This window comes from Peromyscus maniculatus, chromosome 2 (genome assembly GCF_049852395.1).
Source record: "Peromyscus maniculatus bairdii isolate BWxNUB_F1_BW_parent chromosome 2, HU_Pman_BW_mat_3.1, whole genome shotgun sequence".
Lineage (NCBI taxonomy): Eukaryota > Metazoa > Chordata > Mammalia > Rodentia > Cricetidae > Peromyscus > Peromyscus maniculatus.
Window position 1 is genome coordinate 110660686 of NC_134853.1, and position 17355 is coordinate 110678040.

A 17355-nucleotide genomic window follows, 5' to 3' on the forward strand; every position below is an offset into this window, starting at 1 on the left:
TGAAGGTGACACGTAATACTAAGTATCATGAGAAGAAAGGAGAATGGAAGGGTTTAGAAGAGAAATTAAACATGCTCACCAAACTTTGTACTCAATAGTAGGAGCTTAATGAGTCAAGTCAAGAAGCTCCTGAAAACGGAGGGGTCAGTGGGGAGTCCAAGGCAAATCTTACTGAACTTTCTTTGGCTTCCACCATCTCTCCTCAGTCCAGGGTCTACTTTCTCACAGCTCTCCACTCCACCCTGTAAGAATTAGTTTAGGTCTTCACTTTATCAGTCCTTTCTTTTTCAGATTTTCAAAAATCTCTCTCTGGAAGTGATCATGTAGTTCCTAACCTCTGTGGTTTTCAAAGTCTGCACATTTATGATGCTTCATGATGTTGTGGGTTATCCACCAGAGAAGACTACATGGACATGGGTTTAAGACAATAAAAGTCTTTATTAGCTGGCTGGCGAATACACTGGGTGTTTGGGATCCCAGCATAGCCCCAAGTCTTTCTCAGAGTGAGCTTTTAAGTACAAAAACCATATCCTGAGTTGACAAGCTTCAGCTAACAAGAACAGTTAGCCAGAAGCAAACTATAGAAGCCAAAAAGCAACGTTAATACACTTAGAGACTTTCCCATAGCTGTGGACTTTGATGGATTAAGTCTTTGTTTTCATTTTGGCTGGTGGTACTGTCTACAAACTGAGTTTTATGACCTGAATGGTACTTCCACCGTGGGTTCGGTTGTGCTAAGGTCTGGGGACCTGTTCCAGTGAGATGTGGAACATAAGATAGTATTCACTGCAGATAGGAAAGATGTTTTCCTGAGTGTAAAGTCTGAATGATTCCTTTCCTCTTCTCATGTCAATACTTTATATGCACCGAAGTTTACTCTGCAGATGTGTTTGTGTGTATTTAGATGATTTTTATAGAGTGATTTACAAAGAAATCATAGACAGGCTCCCTTGAGCCTTGTCAACTTAAACTTTCTGCTTCTCAGTGCAGACCTTGCCTCACCACACTGTAAACACCCCACCATCACGGAGTACCACTGTTTTTGGTTGGTTTCCTGTGATGGAAATTTCTGTATTGGTAACTTATTTAGGGAGTGCTCTCACAAGAAGTGTGGAAGGGAATAAGAGAAGGCAGAAAAAGGCATCTAGTCAGAAACGGGTCCCATAGATTGCTTGAGGAAATTCTGGTACATGAAGCACAGCACAGAGTTTGTCCACCACAAAGGGAGGGGACTGGCCTTTTCAATCTCCATATCTAAGTTACCATGGGGGCACTTTTGGAGAGGGTGTAGCTTTCCTGGCATTCCTAGGTGAGCTTTCTTATGTAACAAGTCTTTCTCTGTTCCATCAGCCAACTCCCAAATAGTGACACAGAGATGTACACTTCTTATTAATTATGAAAGCTAGTCCTACAGCTTAGGCTTGTTCCTAACTAACTCTTATAACATAAATTAACCATATTTTTGTTACTCTATGTTCTGCCTAAGGCTTTTACCTTTATCCCATTCTGTGTGACTGACTCTTTCTGCATCTGGCTGGCTTCTCTGCCTCTCTTCTTCCCAGAGTTCTCTCTGTGCTTGGAAGTCCCACCTATACCTCCTGTCTAGCTATTGGTCATTTAGCTCTTTATTAAACCAATTAGAAGGTACTTTGACAGAGACACCTCTTCATAGTGTACAAAAAGATTATTCCACCACACTCTTAGTCTAAGACTAATTCTCAGAAGAGTGCAGCTGTGGACTGTTAATAGCCAATATTCAGAATGGTTGGATGGCCTAGAAAACTTCAGGTGCTGCTGTATCTCACTCTATGAAAGCTTGCCTTCAGAGCTTTACATGTGTCTCAGTCAACTGGGGAACTTGTTAATACCCAGGGTTCTGACTAGTGACCCAAGAATTTATATTCTTAAGTTTCTAGATTGTATTGATTTTTTTTTATTTGAGAAACATACTTTTTTTTTTCAGAGCTTGGGCCTTGTGCTTGCTAGGCAAGAGCTCTATCACTGAGCTAAATCCCCAACCCCAAGAAATATATTTTAAGAAATCAATAGTTAAAAAATGTTGGGCTTGAGATATGGCTCAATGCTTAAGAGCACTGGCAGCTCTCCTAGAGGACCTGAGTTTGATCTCCAGCATCCACATAGCTTCTCACAACAATGTAGCTCCAGTCTCAAGGATTCACCCTCTTCTGGCCTTTGTGGGTACCAGGCACACATGTGGCGCATAGACATACAAGCAGCCAACTAACCAAATAGAAACAAAAATAGATAAATTTAAAATGTGTACATTTGTTTATTGATTCTCTCTCTCTCTCTCTCTCTCTCTCTCTCTCTCTCTCTCTCTCTCTCTCTCTCTCTCTGTGTTTGCATGTGCCATGGTTCACACGTGAGGGTCACAGAACAGTTTATGGGAATCAGTTCTCTCTTTCCCCATGTGGGTTTTGGGGAGCGGGGTAAATCTTTGATCATCAGGCATAGTGGCCTTTACTTCATGAGTCATCGTGCAGGCCTGAGAATAATTATTTAATACATTCTCACTATTCATGATTTGCCTGTCATCTCTTTCAGGAACATTTTCTGTCCATTCCGATTTCCTTCACTGTTGTATTCCTGTGTGAATACCCTTTCTGCTTCAGTAAAACCCTGTACACCGTGCTGTGGATTTTATAGATGAGTATTGGCTCCAGGTGAAGCCAAGGGGCAGGTGGAGGGATGAATGGGACCCAACAGTAGGGTGAAGAATACATGACTAGACTCCCAAGGAAAAATTAGAGAGCATGTCTCACAAAAATGAAGTATGTGCAAGTGCCTTGCATATCTTCAAGGTAGGTGTGTTCATCTTAGGCTCTCAGCTTCCAGAACGTTACCCAATACCTTATAGGAGTCCAGTAAATGTTGGTTAAAACAACCAATCTTGTTAGGATGGGTTTGGTGAAAAATAGGCCTAGCCAATGTGAGTTAAATGTCTTTATATTACTTGTGGGGAAATAAGTTGACTTCCAGAACAGCTCCAGTAACTGGGCTTTTCAAATGAGGGTCTCCTTCTCTAGTGTGAGCTTTTCATCTCTAAATGTGCGTAGAAAAGCATTACCTTGATGTATCATATGCACAAACAAGCCACTTCAACAATAAGCACCATGTCTGGCCTAACACGTGCTTCATTCATGAGCCTATAATTTGCCTTTGGAAAAAAGTCATCTCATAAAATGATAATGACTTGGGTTTAAAAAATCTGGCACAGAGCTAGAAGACAGTAAACACACAACACTGTAAAGGGCAAAATTTAGCAGCACTTATTGTCGGAGAGAGTTAAACACAAGCGTCCACTGTAGCAGATGGTCTTCCTTTTGAAAATGTAGACTGAAGACAGGAGGCAATAGATGCTTTCTCATGGAAAATATGAATGATCTCTTCCTAGGACACATAGTTGAGGAAAAAATTAGCAAAAAGTTATTTTGGAAGGTCAGCTGGAGAATGTATAAGACACGGGGCCTTAGGTAGGTATTCAGCAAAGCTGTGGACATAGGTCTCTTATTAGCTAATATTTAAGATGTTGTTTTAAGGAAATTATGCATCTATAAAGTGCCCAAGGCAAGAGGCTCTGGAGTGGTTGTCATTAAACCTCTTGGCTAATTAGAAACACAAGCTATTGCTGCAACATTAGTCTGTAGCAGCCTTACCTGACAGCTAAGCACAGCTAACCTCACACTGGAATTAACGTGTTTACTTTAAAAAATACAAAATCTGATTCAATTAGCATCCAAAGTCATAGAGACCGTAGCACTGATTGCTAGGTGTTTGTTGTTGTTTTGTTTTTAAAATGGTTAATTTTCCAGTGTTTATAAAACCCCAATTAATGATGAGGAGTTATATATATATATTTTTTTTCCTTTTGGCCCCGGAATCTGAAAACACTTAAAAAACAGATTCAAATTATAAGACTTCTCTGACATAATGTATTAAGAGCCCAGAATGATGCCTTGGGATACAAGAAGAGAGAAAAAGCACTTGGGTAAGTAAGCAGAGTTTATGAGACTTGTTTATGCCAAAAAAGCAGGATGAATATTTCTGACTAAAAGTTAATTAACTATTTTGCCTCAGCAAGCCAATTTGTCGCCTTAAACTTTGATTCATTAACTGCAAACTGAGAGGCTTGCTTGTTCTGTGGTGTCCTCATAGACCAAGTCTGTGCTAAATGGTGCCGTGAGATATGGCTTGTTCTTTCCAGCTGAAACTAACTGACAAGGCTATTATACTGAAGGGAAGACTTTCTAATGGTGGGAAGTAGCTGGTGCACTTTTAGAGCAAAGCTCAAGAAATATGTGGCTTGACTGCAAAGCTGATCAACCCCTTGTAACAAAACAAGGGTAAAATCAGGATTTTCGAGTCTGCACATTTAATGGGGTATGAAGGTTGCCCAGTTGGCAATTCTAAAGTTTTAAGACTTATAAACGTATGCATGATTTCCCTGCAGTTTTTCCCCCACTGGGAGGCTGATACTTTACAAGTAAGTTGTGATGAGGAAAGAAGTTTCTATTTGTCAGGATAGTGACTTTGTTGCTGCATGTTTTGTGACAGTCCATTTGCTGGGGATGGAGCTTCTGTGAGCTCATGAATGGACAAGTTAAAAGGACTTAGGGAAATAGAGCCTCAGACACACTTCTGGGATAATTAGATTAACGTCTTAATCACAGCTGAAGAGGGTGTCAGAAAGATCAGATGTTTTTTAAAGGGGCAATTTGGACACACAGCCACATAGACTCTTACACACATTAATCTACACCATAGAACACTTTTGTGAAACTCAGAATTTATGAAAGGTGAGTCTGTAAGCACTATGCAAATGGACACACTATTTTCACAAGGAATGATTGCTTTAACTCAGTACAGCACACTGTGTGCACTTTCTATGTGTGCTGGTTCTCAGGTACTCTAGTAATACAGAAATTTTCGGCTCCGTCAGAATTCTCCTGAGGGCAGATACCAGAGCCTGGCACAGCTGAGTTGGACAGCAGTATAACAGAGGTAAGAGTTTGTTTGCTCATAACTTTACACCCATCTAGTACCTGGAATGATGCTTACTGAGTGAGTAAAGCGGTGTTTGAGCAAATGAAGGAACATACCATTTGCATTTGTCAAGAGTCCTACTTGTGATGTACACTGATAATAAATTATATCTGTGCTGCTCTCTTGACTCAAGAATAAAACCAATTAGAATATATTGTATGAAAAGAATCTATTTTCAATAAAAGAAAAAGGAAAAAATATAGCCAAGTTGGATGTGTTTTGTTATGTAATACTAACATACATACATACATACATACATACATACATACATACATACACACATACACACATATGTATCACTAGACTGAATACCATGGGCAAAGCCACTACACAGATGAACTGCCCAAAAGTTATAAGCAATGTGATCATGACAGAATTTTCTCAAGATACTTGAGATGAATTTTAGATTAAGACTACAGATGTGATGTATATGAGGTGTGTGTGTGTGTGTGTGTGTGTGTGTGTGTGTGTGTGTGTGTGTGTGTTAGGAGGAAAGCAAGTGGGGGGGTTTAGGGTGGGGAGAAGGGGAAGGGAGGAGGAAGGAAAGAAGAAAAGAAGTGAGCGGGGAGGGGAGATTAAGAAGAGGGGGAGGAGGAAGGAGAGCGAGAGCCCATCGAAGACTCTGGATTGGTCATACTGAAAAGCATGAGCTGAGACCCCAATGGACACTATAGAATAAGAGAAATACCCTGTCCTGCCATTTTCAGAGTGGGTCACAGTTCACTTGTTTTACAGTAATGACTCATTCTTACACAGGGCAAGATTTTCATCCTTGCAACTTGGCTCCAGGCTCTCTTTTGAGTTCACAGGAATTAACTATAAGTTTCCTTCTATGAGACAAGAAAGAAAGAGACCATTGTCCTTTTATTTCTCCCAACAGGGTTGTTTCCATGGGCAAATTCCCTTGCTACTTTGTTGCATACAGGAAGGTATTATAAGAAGTTGCTGTTGCTTGAGATAGCTGTTCAACTTATTTCTTCAATCTGATACATACAGGGCAGATACAGACATGCACACAAAGAAGTGGTTCAAATCACTGCACTATAGTAAAAAACAGCCTAAAATCCATTTCCTTAAGCCCTTTTAAGTGCAGTTCAGAGGTGTTAAGTATGTTTATATTGTGATGCCACAAATCCCTTAAACTTCATCTTGCAAAAATACCATATTAATTATTAACAGTATAATATTAATATTACTAACAGTAATATAACTAACACTATATTAATGGAAACAGTGTATTCACTGATTTGTGCAGTTGCTGAGGGTTCAACATAGGGATTTGTGCAAGAGGTTTGCTACTGAGCTACACCTCCAGTTAAACTCTGGACTCATTGAAAAACTGCCCCTGTTCCCTGTCCCTACTCACCCGTGATTCTACTTTTTTGCTTCCTTGAATTTGGCTACTTTAGACACTTCATATATACGGAGTCATACAGTATTTGTGACTGTCTGATTCCACTTAGCATAATGCCCTGAAGATTCATCCATATTATAGTATGTGATCTGATTTCTGCCTAATGGTTGAAAACATCTGTATGCCACACTTCTTTATTTATTTGTTTTCCATGAATATTGGGTTGCTTTCCCCTCTTGTTAGTTGCATATCATACCATAGTGAATGCAGGCATGTAAATATTTTCATGATATTATCCAAGTAGGTCTTTATTCAAGGTTCCTGGTAACTATATTTAAACCAGAGTGGGATGAAATCACAATAAAGAAAGTCATCATTACTTTCCTTAATCTAGAGGATTCATTGCTTCACTATGTAAAGTGTGGGACTCACTGTTCCCATCCTCATGTCATTGCTGAATGGATGCTATTTATGAAGAATCATCTTACCCTTCTCATACTGTTTATGCTGTTTTCTTGTATATCAGCTCTTTTGATAGCTTTTTTTTTTTTTTTTTTTTTTTTTTTTTTTTTTTTTTTTTTTTTACACCTGAAGTGTAGTGGGTTTGACCTGGAAGTACTGCCCTTTGTGAGGCTTCTGGCAACTGCCATGCCTACTTATGATCTGTCCCTGGGGCGGGGCCAAGACAGGAGCCCTTAAGACCTGAGATCTGGATGTGCTGGGTCTCTTGGTTCCTTGTGATCCTGGATGCTGGATGGTAGACCGAGCAGAGTTCTCCAGAGAACACTGCTGGACTGCACTCCACTTCTCCCGGATCCTGTAACCAACCCCTTTACTGACTGTAAGCTACCCCCAAATAAACCTCCTTTTTAACTACAAGGAGTTGCCTCAATAAATCCCCCAATACTGAAGTTCTTGTTCCATGCTCCTTTATTTTATGTGCTTTGATCTTTCTCTTTATATGAGACACACACAGAGTGTTCTATTGTAACTTTGAGGTTTTCAAATTTATTAAAACTTTGAATTGCAGGTGTTAACTATGTAAAGTGTGGGACTCACTGTCCACATCCTCATGTCATTGAGGATTTTTTTTACTTGTGGAGTTAGGGAAGGAGCAAGTAGGAGTAGAATGCTAGGCCATGATTTTAGCAGGCTCTCTGATCTACAGGGTGTCCAAGCAGGTAAGTAACAGAATGACTGACTGAAACCTTGTGTTGTGTAAACTGGGCAGTTGATATATGAGAAGTTTGTAGAAAGACTATTTCTCAAAAATAGATGTAAGATTTAGGAGCTGTTAGCCATATACATGGCTGGATTTCATTCAGGGCATCCTGGAGCTCAAGGCTGGCCATATGATGTCAGAAATAAGACTTTCAGTCAGCCCTGAGCAGATGTGAAAGGACTAGTGTTCAAGGTGAGAGAAGCCAGTTTGGCAGGGAGGTTTAGCAGGGATGCTTGGTTATGACCATGAGGGTCAGAGTGCATACGGGTGACAGAAATCAAGGACTAAGATAAGAGGCCAGCACACCTAGATGTTTTCTAAGACAGATAAAACTAGATAAGATTATGGCATCAGGAACTGGTTAAAACCAGCAAGATTGGAGGTATTTGAATATCTCACAGTATAATAATCATAGTACTGTTGAGGATTACATCTCTTGAGTATTTAATCCCTCAGATGTAGGAAACTGATTTTCATGTGTTATGTTACTAAATCCATCCCACAACCTGTGAGGCAACTCTTACTCTTACTATTAACTTTAAAACTGAGAGAGTAAATGGTACTAACCCAAAGACAGCAAAGGAGAGCTGTCTTCGGACTGTTGGTCTCTTGTAACAAGAGGATATAAACTGGACTTGAGAAGTCAGGAGATAGGTAAGATGTCATTGACCTCCCCCAACTGAGCCTGAAATGCATTTCTTGGTATGTAAGAGTAATCGTTAGTGTTTGATTAAGAGCCAGATAATCACCTTGTTGGCCTTAAGATTTCAATCAAGCTTCTTGTGAATTTGGTCCTTTCTTTGTAACCCCAAAAATATGTAAATGTAGGAGTGGGAACCTTAAGATATAAATTTTTGATAGAGTCTGTTTTCATTTTATCTCCATCTGTGACCCTATACTTACTAAGACCCTTTAAAATGGTGCTCAAACATATTTCTACAGTGGAGAGAAATGTCAGCATTAGCTGATATACATTCTAACAATTATAAAGACACCGTTTAAGCTGGATTAAAAAACACTGTACAGTCATATACCTGGCATAAAGATTTTGAAGAATAATATGTCAGCACAGTGATCTGAGACTCTGAAACTTGAGAAAGACTCTCACCTAAGTGGGAGCAGAAGAATGCTGCCCGTGGTGCCAGAACACCCATATTTATAGCCATCCCTGCTGACTCCAAACCTGGGAGAGGATGGCAACGCTATGTTTTCAGAACTAATGTATTTTAAATGAAATGCGAGGATGCACTGTGTGAAAGAAAATGCAGAAAGCAATGGCGAGCTTCGGTTCTTACCAGTGAGCTACTGATTGTAAGTTCATAAACTCTTTATACACACACACACACACACACACACACACACACACATATATACACACACACACACACACACACACACACACACTCGTGCACACACACACGTACACATTTTATGCATGATAAAGAATATGAAAAGTTAAGAGAAGTCTAGATGTGACAGCAGAGTTTGAAATGGGGCTTCCTGGATGGGCAAAGACAGAACAAGACACCACTGCTCCTGGAAATAAGATTTTAGTGGTTGGAGCTTCAAGTTTCTGAAGTGACTACCTAGACCCACCAGAGGGCACTCCTGCACTTCTAAGGCACGGGTAGCGTACTTTCCCATGCCTTATTCAAAGCGGCTCCTCCTTCAAGAACAATTATTAAGAAATATAAACTACAGTTCTTTAGTATATTGGAAAGTTCCAGAAAAGTACTGCTCAAAATCCCCTTTAACCAGTTTCCTTAAAGGAAAAGGAATGAGTTCTCATATTTCTCGATCAATCTTTCTAACTTAACATCCATTCCAAATATTTCCTGCTGAGAGAGAGCATTGGGAGATGATTGTCTAACTGCAGAGTTATTGTCTAACTTCATTTTGAGGAAGTTAGGAATAACTCAGTTGTGGCTCCTGTAACCACAAGCCTGATTTAGTTAAACATGCAGAGATCAGGAGTGTGATATAAGCACAAGCTCACAGACTAAACAACATGCTGCAGTACTTTAGAAAGGTTTAAAGGGAGGTGTGTTTGTGTGTGCACATATGTACATGAATATGTGTTAGGATGCAGGGATGGAATGGCCTTATGGAGCAACGGCAGCAGAGAAGTCTCCAGTCTCTAGTCTCTATGTCACTTGCTTTGTGATGTGGCATACTTCTTGATTCTATAGATATAACTAAAGGAGAGATCTAAAAAAAAGTGTTACTTCATCTACACATAAAACAACACAGTGCATGGGAGGCATATGTTTTTGGCTACCAGTATTTTTTAAGTGTTAGGTTGCATAATTGAAAAGTAGGTCCAATTATAAATCCAGCCAATGTATTATAAGCATTAATATTTTCATAGAATGCTTGTTTCCCAGGAAATATTTTTATAAATTGAATCAGTGTCATGACAAATGGAATTTTCTCATTAAATTGGAGGTGTGCTTTACTTTATACAGCTTAGGCCTAATGCGTGATAAAATTTCTAAGGCAGTGAAGTTTCCACAGCAAACAAAGGAAAATAATGGTTCTTTCAAACCAATTTTTGAGAAGGAAATGCTTTTTTCTCTGTTACTAAGTCAGTGGTGAAATCACCACAGAGTGTGAATTCATAAGGTGGATGTTTGCACTGTATGAAGAGCCATGAGGTCAAGTTGCTACTGGGAGTGCCAAATTGGCCACTTCCCAAAGGGTCTGCATAAGCAGTCTTGGTTGACTGTGAAATCAGATCCTGGGCTGGCCAAATCTTTCAAAGAGAATCCATCTTTCAGGAAGGAAAACAATATTAATTAAAATAAATCAGGATTTCCTTATAAGAAAAAAAAAACTTCCATAAAGTCATTATTTATTCAGAAGAGAGTTTGATATTCATGAAATCAGAATAAAAGGGCCAACTCAAGTGGCTCAAAGGTTTCTCCCTTTCCCCTTTTCCCTAGCTAAGCTGTTTGAGCTCCTGTCTCTAACCAGAGAAATAGCTTTTCCCACAGGATAGCAATATTGAGCAGCCAAAGATCTGTATCCTCTTCTTTGTCCATTTGAATGGCCTCAGGGCATGGTAGTGGTAGACAAAGACATTGTCCTCATGGGGTTGCCAGTTCAGCAGGAGAATAGACTTCAAACAGTGAACTACATGCTATACAGAGGGTGCAATGGGATCACTTCAGAAAGGGACCACTCATCCAGCCTGGGGAGGGGTGAAGGGTCAGAGATACTTGAGTTTATCTAGAGAATTGCACAGGGCTCATAGATGCCTGTGTTTCCGTTGACATCTTCTATCTTCCATGTAATTTAGAATGTGAGGTCAAGATAGGGTCAACTTATTTGAATCATGGCTCTTTTCCTGAACATTGTCCAGTAATTCACATTGGTAGCATTTGTTGAAGTGTGCTCTTCTGAAAATTGTCTGAGGTTCATATTTCCATAATGGCCTTTGGCTTTTGCTGGTGCCATGAAGAGCATGATGCAGGCCCTACAGTATTTTTCTTATTGCTCACTTAATGTTGATGGGTATTACTAGTTTGGTTAGCAGTTAGCAAAGGGATCTTGCTGATCCAGAGACTAAGGATTTTACAGGATTATATAACTGATGATATGAATTGAAATCTGAGAAGAGGTTTTTACAGGGTCCCTTCTGTCCCTGAGGATCAAGAGGTGGTTAATGGTTGCTGTGGGATGAGAGCCATTTTCTTCAATGGTATAGCTATTATGAATAACCCTTTATCTATGCTCCTGTAAGTAACCATAGTTAAATTAATTGATTCGTCAAAATAAATAAAAATACATGTATAAATAAATAGAATGCAGGAATTCAAAAGCAATATTGGTTTACAAAAGAAACTTTCCTCTAAGGGTCATTTCAAACATGGAAGGTCAAAACTGAATTATCAATACATGGGTCTATAAACACTGCCTGCCTCCAGCTTCCACCAAGAACATCATCATCTATTCAATTGTTCTGGCCCAAATCCTAGGAGTTCTTTCCTTTTCTCTTTCCTTATATCTAATATGTATCATATTATTAGGATATATTAAAATATCTAGTAATCCATTAGGCTTCACTTCCGAAATGCATCTACAGTCTTGCACCTACTGATCTCCATGCTAAAACTAGCCCAGGTTACCAGCTGTTCTCACCTGGACCTCTGCTACCAGTTGGCATCTTTTCTTCCTGTCCTAACTTTCCAACCCCTAAGGTGTACTAGAGGGTGCCATTCTAATCTATTTAGACTAAACTCTTTCAGTGGAAGTATTAAGGCAACTCTACGTAGTTAAAAGGGAGGTTTATTTTGTGGGGTAACTTACAAGTAAAGGGATAGGTTACAGGGTCTGGAAAAAGGTGTAGTGCAGTTCAGAGGTGTTCTCTGGAGAACTCTGCTTAGTCTACCTCCAGTGTCCAGGATCCAGGAACCAAGAGCATCTTATCCCACAGCAACCATTAACTGCCTCTTGATCCTCAGGGACAGAAGGAACCCTGTGAAAAACTCTTCTCAGATTTCAATTCATATCATCAGTTGTATAATCCTGTAAAATCCTTAGTCTCTGGATCAGCAAGATCCCTTTGCTAACTGCTAACCAAACTAGTAACCCATCAACATTGAGTGAGCAATAAAAAATACTGTAGAGCCTGCATCATGTTCTTCATGGCACCAGCAAAAGCCAAAGGCCCTTATGGAAATATGAACCTCAGACAAGTTTCAGCACATCCAGATCTCAGGTCTTAAGGGCTCCTCTCTTGGCCCCGCCTCATAGGCGTGACAGTTACCGGAAGCCTCAATGGGGGTAGTACTTCCAGGTCAAAGCTGGAACAGCTACCCACTACAAAACTCTAGTCCTTACCTTGTCTTATCAGACAACCCAGGTGTGGACCATCTCTTACAACAGGTTAGGAGGTGGCCTCATATTAAAAATATTTTGTGACTCATTATTTTCATTCATGTATTTTTAAAATAAAATTTAAAGTTAGCATACAAAGTAATGTGCTTCATTGTGGCATGTTTATGCATGTAGATTGTTATACTTTCTTTTTATTCATCACCTCCCCTAGTGCCTTGTCCCATTTCCCTGGACTCTCTCTTATCAGTCACCTTTCTACCGTAAAAATTTCCTTCTTCTGCCTTCATGTCACATATATTCTGTTACCCACTCTTCTCCTACCCCTCCCTTACCATCTTTCCCTCCCACCTCATGGTCACTTCTAAAGTTTCGTGTCCTCTTCCAGAAATTTAAATCAAGATTCCACATACAAGAGAAAACATGAAACTTATCCTTCAGATACCAGCTTATTTTGCTTAAGATAATGTTCCCCAGTTATTTCTGCTGTCCAATATGGATCATGATCCTGTTCTTCTTTATGGCAAAATAAAATTCTGTTGTATATATGTATTGCATTTTCTTTATTCATGTATCTATTGTGGATACCTAGGCTGGTTCCATTCCCCTGCTATGTGAATAGTGCAGCAATGAACATAGATGTACACACAAGTCTTTGTGGTGTTTTGATGTAGAGTCCGTTGGGTATGTATACAAGAGTGGTAGAGCATGGTTATATGGTAGTTTTATTTAAAAAATAAAAAATTAAAGGTAATTAAAAATACAATTTTTTATGCTGGGCAGTGGTGGCGCACGCCTTTAATCCCAGCACTCGGGAGGCAGAGGCAGGCGGATCTCTGTGAGTTCGAGGCCAGCCTGGTCTACCAAGTGAGTTCCAGGAAAGGCGCAAAGCTACACAGAGAAACCCTGTCTTGAAAAACCAAAAAAAAAAAAAAAAAAAAAAAAAAACCCCAAAAAACAATTTTTTTTGTGGGTATAAGGGCAACTATTTAGAATTAAGTTAGGGATTTTGCTATTTTAGGACAGTGGTGGTTGTAGGTTCTCTTCTAAGATCCATGACTTCACCTGGGTTTGCTGTGTATATCATTCTGTATACATAAAACACTGATTGGCCAGTGGTCTGGCAGGAAGTATAGGTGGGACAAGGAGAGAGGAGAATTCTGGGAAGTGGAAGGCTGAGTCAGGGCGTCACTGACAGCCACCACCATGACAAGCAGCATGTGAAGATGCCGGTAAGCCATGAGCCACATGGCAAAGTATAGATTTATGGAAATGGATTAATTTAAGCTATAAGAACAGTTAGCAAGAAGCCTGCCACGGCCATACAGTATGTAAGCAATATAAGTCTCTATGTTTACTTGGTTGGGTCTGAGCGGCTGTGGGACTGGCGGGTGACAAAGATTTGTCCTGACTGTGGCCAAGGCAGGAAAACTCTAGTTCCACAGTAGTCTTGTTGAGTGGGTCTTAAGTCCAATTAGAGAGCTGTTGGTTACAGCCTAGATATGCATGCCATTATTGTAACCTAAGGGTTATTCATGCTATTCTGGCTTTTGTTGTGTTCATAGGTATCATAGCTAGGTAGGACTATTGGTTGCTTCCCTCCTTTGGAAGCTTATATGAAACCCTCTGGTACCAGGAAAGTTATTCCTCAAGGAGAAGGCATTCAAGTCAGTTCCAGCTAAGGAACTTCTGGCCCTTGTGTCTGAAGTACATGGTGTTTTCAGCAATAGGGGTTTACCTTCTACCTCTTGCAGGCAACTGAGGGAAATAGCAATAGCCTGTAATGTTTTGGGATTCTCTTAGACAACACTGACCACCAATTCAAGAGGGTGCCTTGTGTTAGGGGTTTTTATTAGGTTGTCTTTGACTCTTAGAGGGAGCTTTGTCAGCACAGATGAGAATTTTATTTAAACTATATATGCATATTGGTACACTGACTTACATGCATTATAGTATTTTTGTTAGGTGGCTAACACTATGATTCCTAATGAGTTTTTGAGACCTCCCTACTGTTATTTCCCCCTCCCTTTTCATTCTTAAATATTTATGTCCCCCCTACTCTGTAATTAGAGCCATCTTTTTTTCCCATTTCCCTGATCAGCTCACTTGTACCCTCTATTCCCCTTCTCACTGTTCCTCCCACCCCTCACCCTGACAACAGTCCCTTTTTATTTTCTTGTCTTCTGCTATTACTCTAGGATATCTACTCAAAACCTGAAGATTTGGAACTAGGATCCTCTGATGAGAGAGAGCATGTGACATTTCTTCTTTTGGGTCTGGGTTGTCCTTATAACCACAGATAAGTGTAGTCCTCACATCACAAGGAAACCTCTTTTTGTAACAGATGAGACCATTACAGAAAACCATAACCAATCAAAATTCAAAGTCATGGAGCCCAGCCCCAAGGACACATTTACAACACAGCTCTCATACCAGAGCTTCAGGGAACGTTGCAGAAAAGAGGGCAAAAAGATTGTATGAGCCAGAGGATCAGAGAGTTACTGTGAGACTGTGTCCTCTAGTAATGTCAGGGGCTGTACCCATTCAATCTCACCAGTGTGGTTGCCTAATCATGAGCTGAACAAAGACAACAGCAATAGACATGGTAAAATGGGTGAGGGAAAGCCCAGGAGGCCTCAACCTCACATAAAAACTCTAGACAGTTAAGGAATGCTGAGAGTTGGAGAAATAGTCTTCCCCAGGAAGAGCACACCAATTGGTTATCTGATACCAAATAATCAGCTCTGAAAACATACATACAAGTGACTTCATATTGACTTATCATGTTGCATTTATATATTTAGGAATGTATAGGCATATAATAACAATTAATGAAAAAGGGGAACATGAATTTGCGAGAGAACAAGGCAGGGTATATGGAAGGGTTTGGAGGAAGGAAAAGGAGGGGGGAATGATCTAATTATATTATAATTTCAAAAATAAAAGAAGCAAAAAAATAAAAATATCTAATTTTGTTTAACATTAATCTTTCTTTTCTATGGATATAATTATTTTTAAAATATTTTTAATTGAAATAGCATTATACCACTTTCTCCCCATCCCTTTTCTCCCTCCAGTTCATCCCAGTTTCCCTCCGTCTAACCCCTCCTATGGCCCCCAATTCTTATGTTGGTAGCCTCTTATGTATGTATGTATGTATGTATGTATGTATGTATTTGTGTGTGTGCATGTGTACACGTGTCTGTGCATGTGTGTATTTATTCGCTCATTTTGTTTTCTTTCACATTACACAAAAATACATAGAAACCTATCTCACAGACTCTCACTAAGGTTTATTTTAAAAATAATCTCAAAATTCATATTTTCCTGTTAGATTAAGGATATTGAATACTTTCTCAAATATTCATTGCCTATTTGTATTTCTTGTTTTAAGAATTGTCTGTTTGGTTCATTAGCCCATTTTTTTTTTTGACTAGGTAATTTGGTGTTCTTTTTTTGTGATTTTTTTGTTTTGTAGTTCTTCATATATTCTATATATTCATTCTGTCTATGTGTAACTGGCCAAGATGTCTTTTCTATTCTCTAGGTTGTCTCTTTACTCTGCTAATTGCTTCCTTAGTTGTGTGAAAGTATTTAATTTCATGTACTTCCATGTTTAAATTTATGGAATTATTTCCTGGGCTGTTAGGGTTCTTTTTCAAGAAGTGCTTATTTATGCTTATGAGGGCAGATTATTAATTTTGGATTAGAATGTCTTATTTGAGACAGTGCAATGGTTGGGGGGTTAGAGGAACTTGCTACCAAGTATGATGACATGAGTTCAATCCCTGGGGACCACATGATGCAAGGAGAGAACCAACTCCTGTAAGCTGTCCTCTGTGCTCCACATGAGCACCAGTGAATGTACCTCCAGCCCCTGGTGCTGAATGGATAGATCCATTAATAAAAATTTAAATGTTTTTATTTTGTATTTAAGTTTTTAAATGTTTTCTATGTTATATGCATTTTGGATTATCACATTTGACTTTTAAAAATGATCATTTTTTAAAAAAACTTTATTTATTTTTATGTATATGAATGCTCTATTGACTTTATGCCAAAAGAGGACATCAGATTCCACTATAGATGATTGATGATTGTGAGCCACTAAGTGGTTGCTGGGAATTCAACTCAGGACCTCTGGAAGAGCTGCCAGTGCTCTTAACTACTGAGCTATCTCTCCAGATGATAATTTTGACATCTAGTTTTCTGTTCTTCACTTTATCGAGTTCTGCTTTCTTTCCCTATATATATTTTTTGTCTATTTGGTTTATTCCTCTCTTTGTATTTATTCAAGCTACAGATGTAATTTAAACATTATTTTATTATTGTTTGTGCATGATGTCTTTCTCTCTGTTGCTCTGTCTCTCTGACTCTGCTTTTGCCTGACTGTCTTCCTGTCTCTCTGCCCTGTCTCTCTCCCTCCTTTCTTCCTTCTCCCTTGTGTGTGTGTGTGTGTGTGTGTGTGTGTGTGTATGTGTATGTGTGCGCGCACGCATGCATGTGTGCACATGCTTATATCACACCCTGCTGCTACATGCAGAGGATATAAGCTGCTCTCTTTCCCAATCATGGAATCTAGGGATTCAACTCAGGTCACCAAGCACCTTTAACCACTGAGCCATATCATCAGACTTTAAATAATTTTTATCTTAATTATTATTGATCAAAGTAAGAAGAACAATGGATGGACTTTCCTCTGATTAGTTCTTTAAATATATCTCACAGTTGATCATATAATATCATATCATAGTGCTTTAACTATATTTTGAAAAAAAGCTGTAATTTTCTAAGTTCCCCTTTTTCAGAGGGTATATTAAATAAAAAGATTGTTTAACTCTTGAATAGTGTGATGGTTAGGGCAGAATCTCCCATGGGT

The 17355-nt window shown here is 39.3% G+C and overlaps 1 long non-coding RNA gene across 2 annotated transcripts in view; it reads left to right on the plus strand.

Annotated features, from left to right (window-relative positions):
- Nucleotides 1–17355, plus strand: part of LOC121827288 (uncharacterized) — a 56966-nt gene that overhangs the window by 16957 nt on the left and 22654 nt on the right. Inside the window, exon 1 of one of the 2 annotated variants that reach the window (XR_013049194.1) lies at nucleotides 4961–5022. The exons of the other annotated variant lie outside the window; for it this stretch is intronic. This is a non-coding gene — a long non-coding RNA (uncharacterized LOC121827288). Of the gene's footprint in view, nucleotides 1–4960; nucleotides 5023–17355 lie in introns of those variants that run through there. 2 annotated transcript variants of the gene reach the window in all.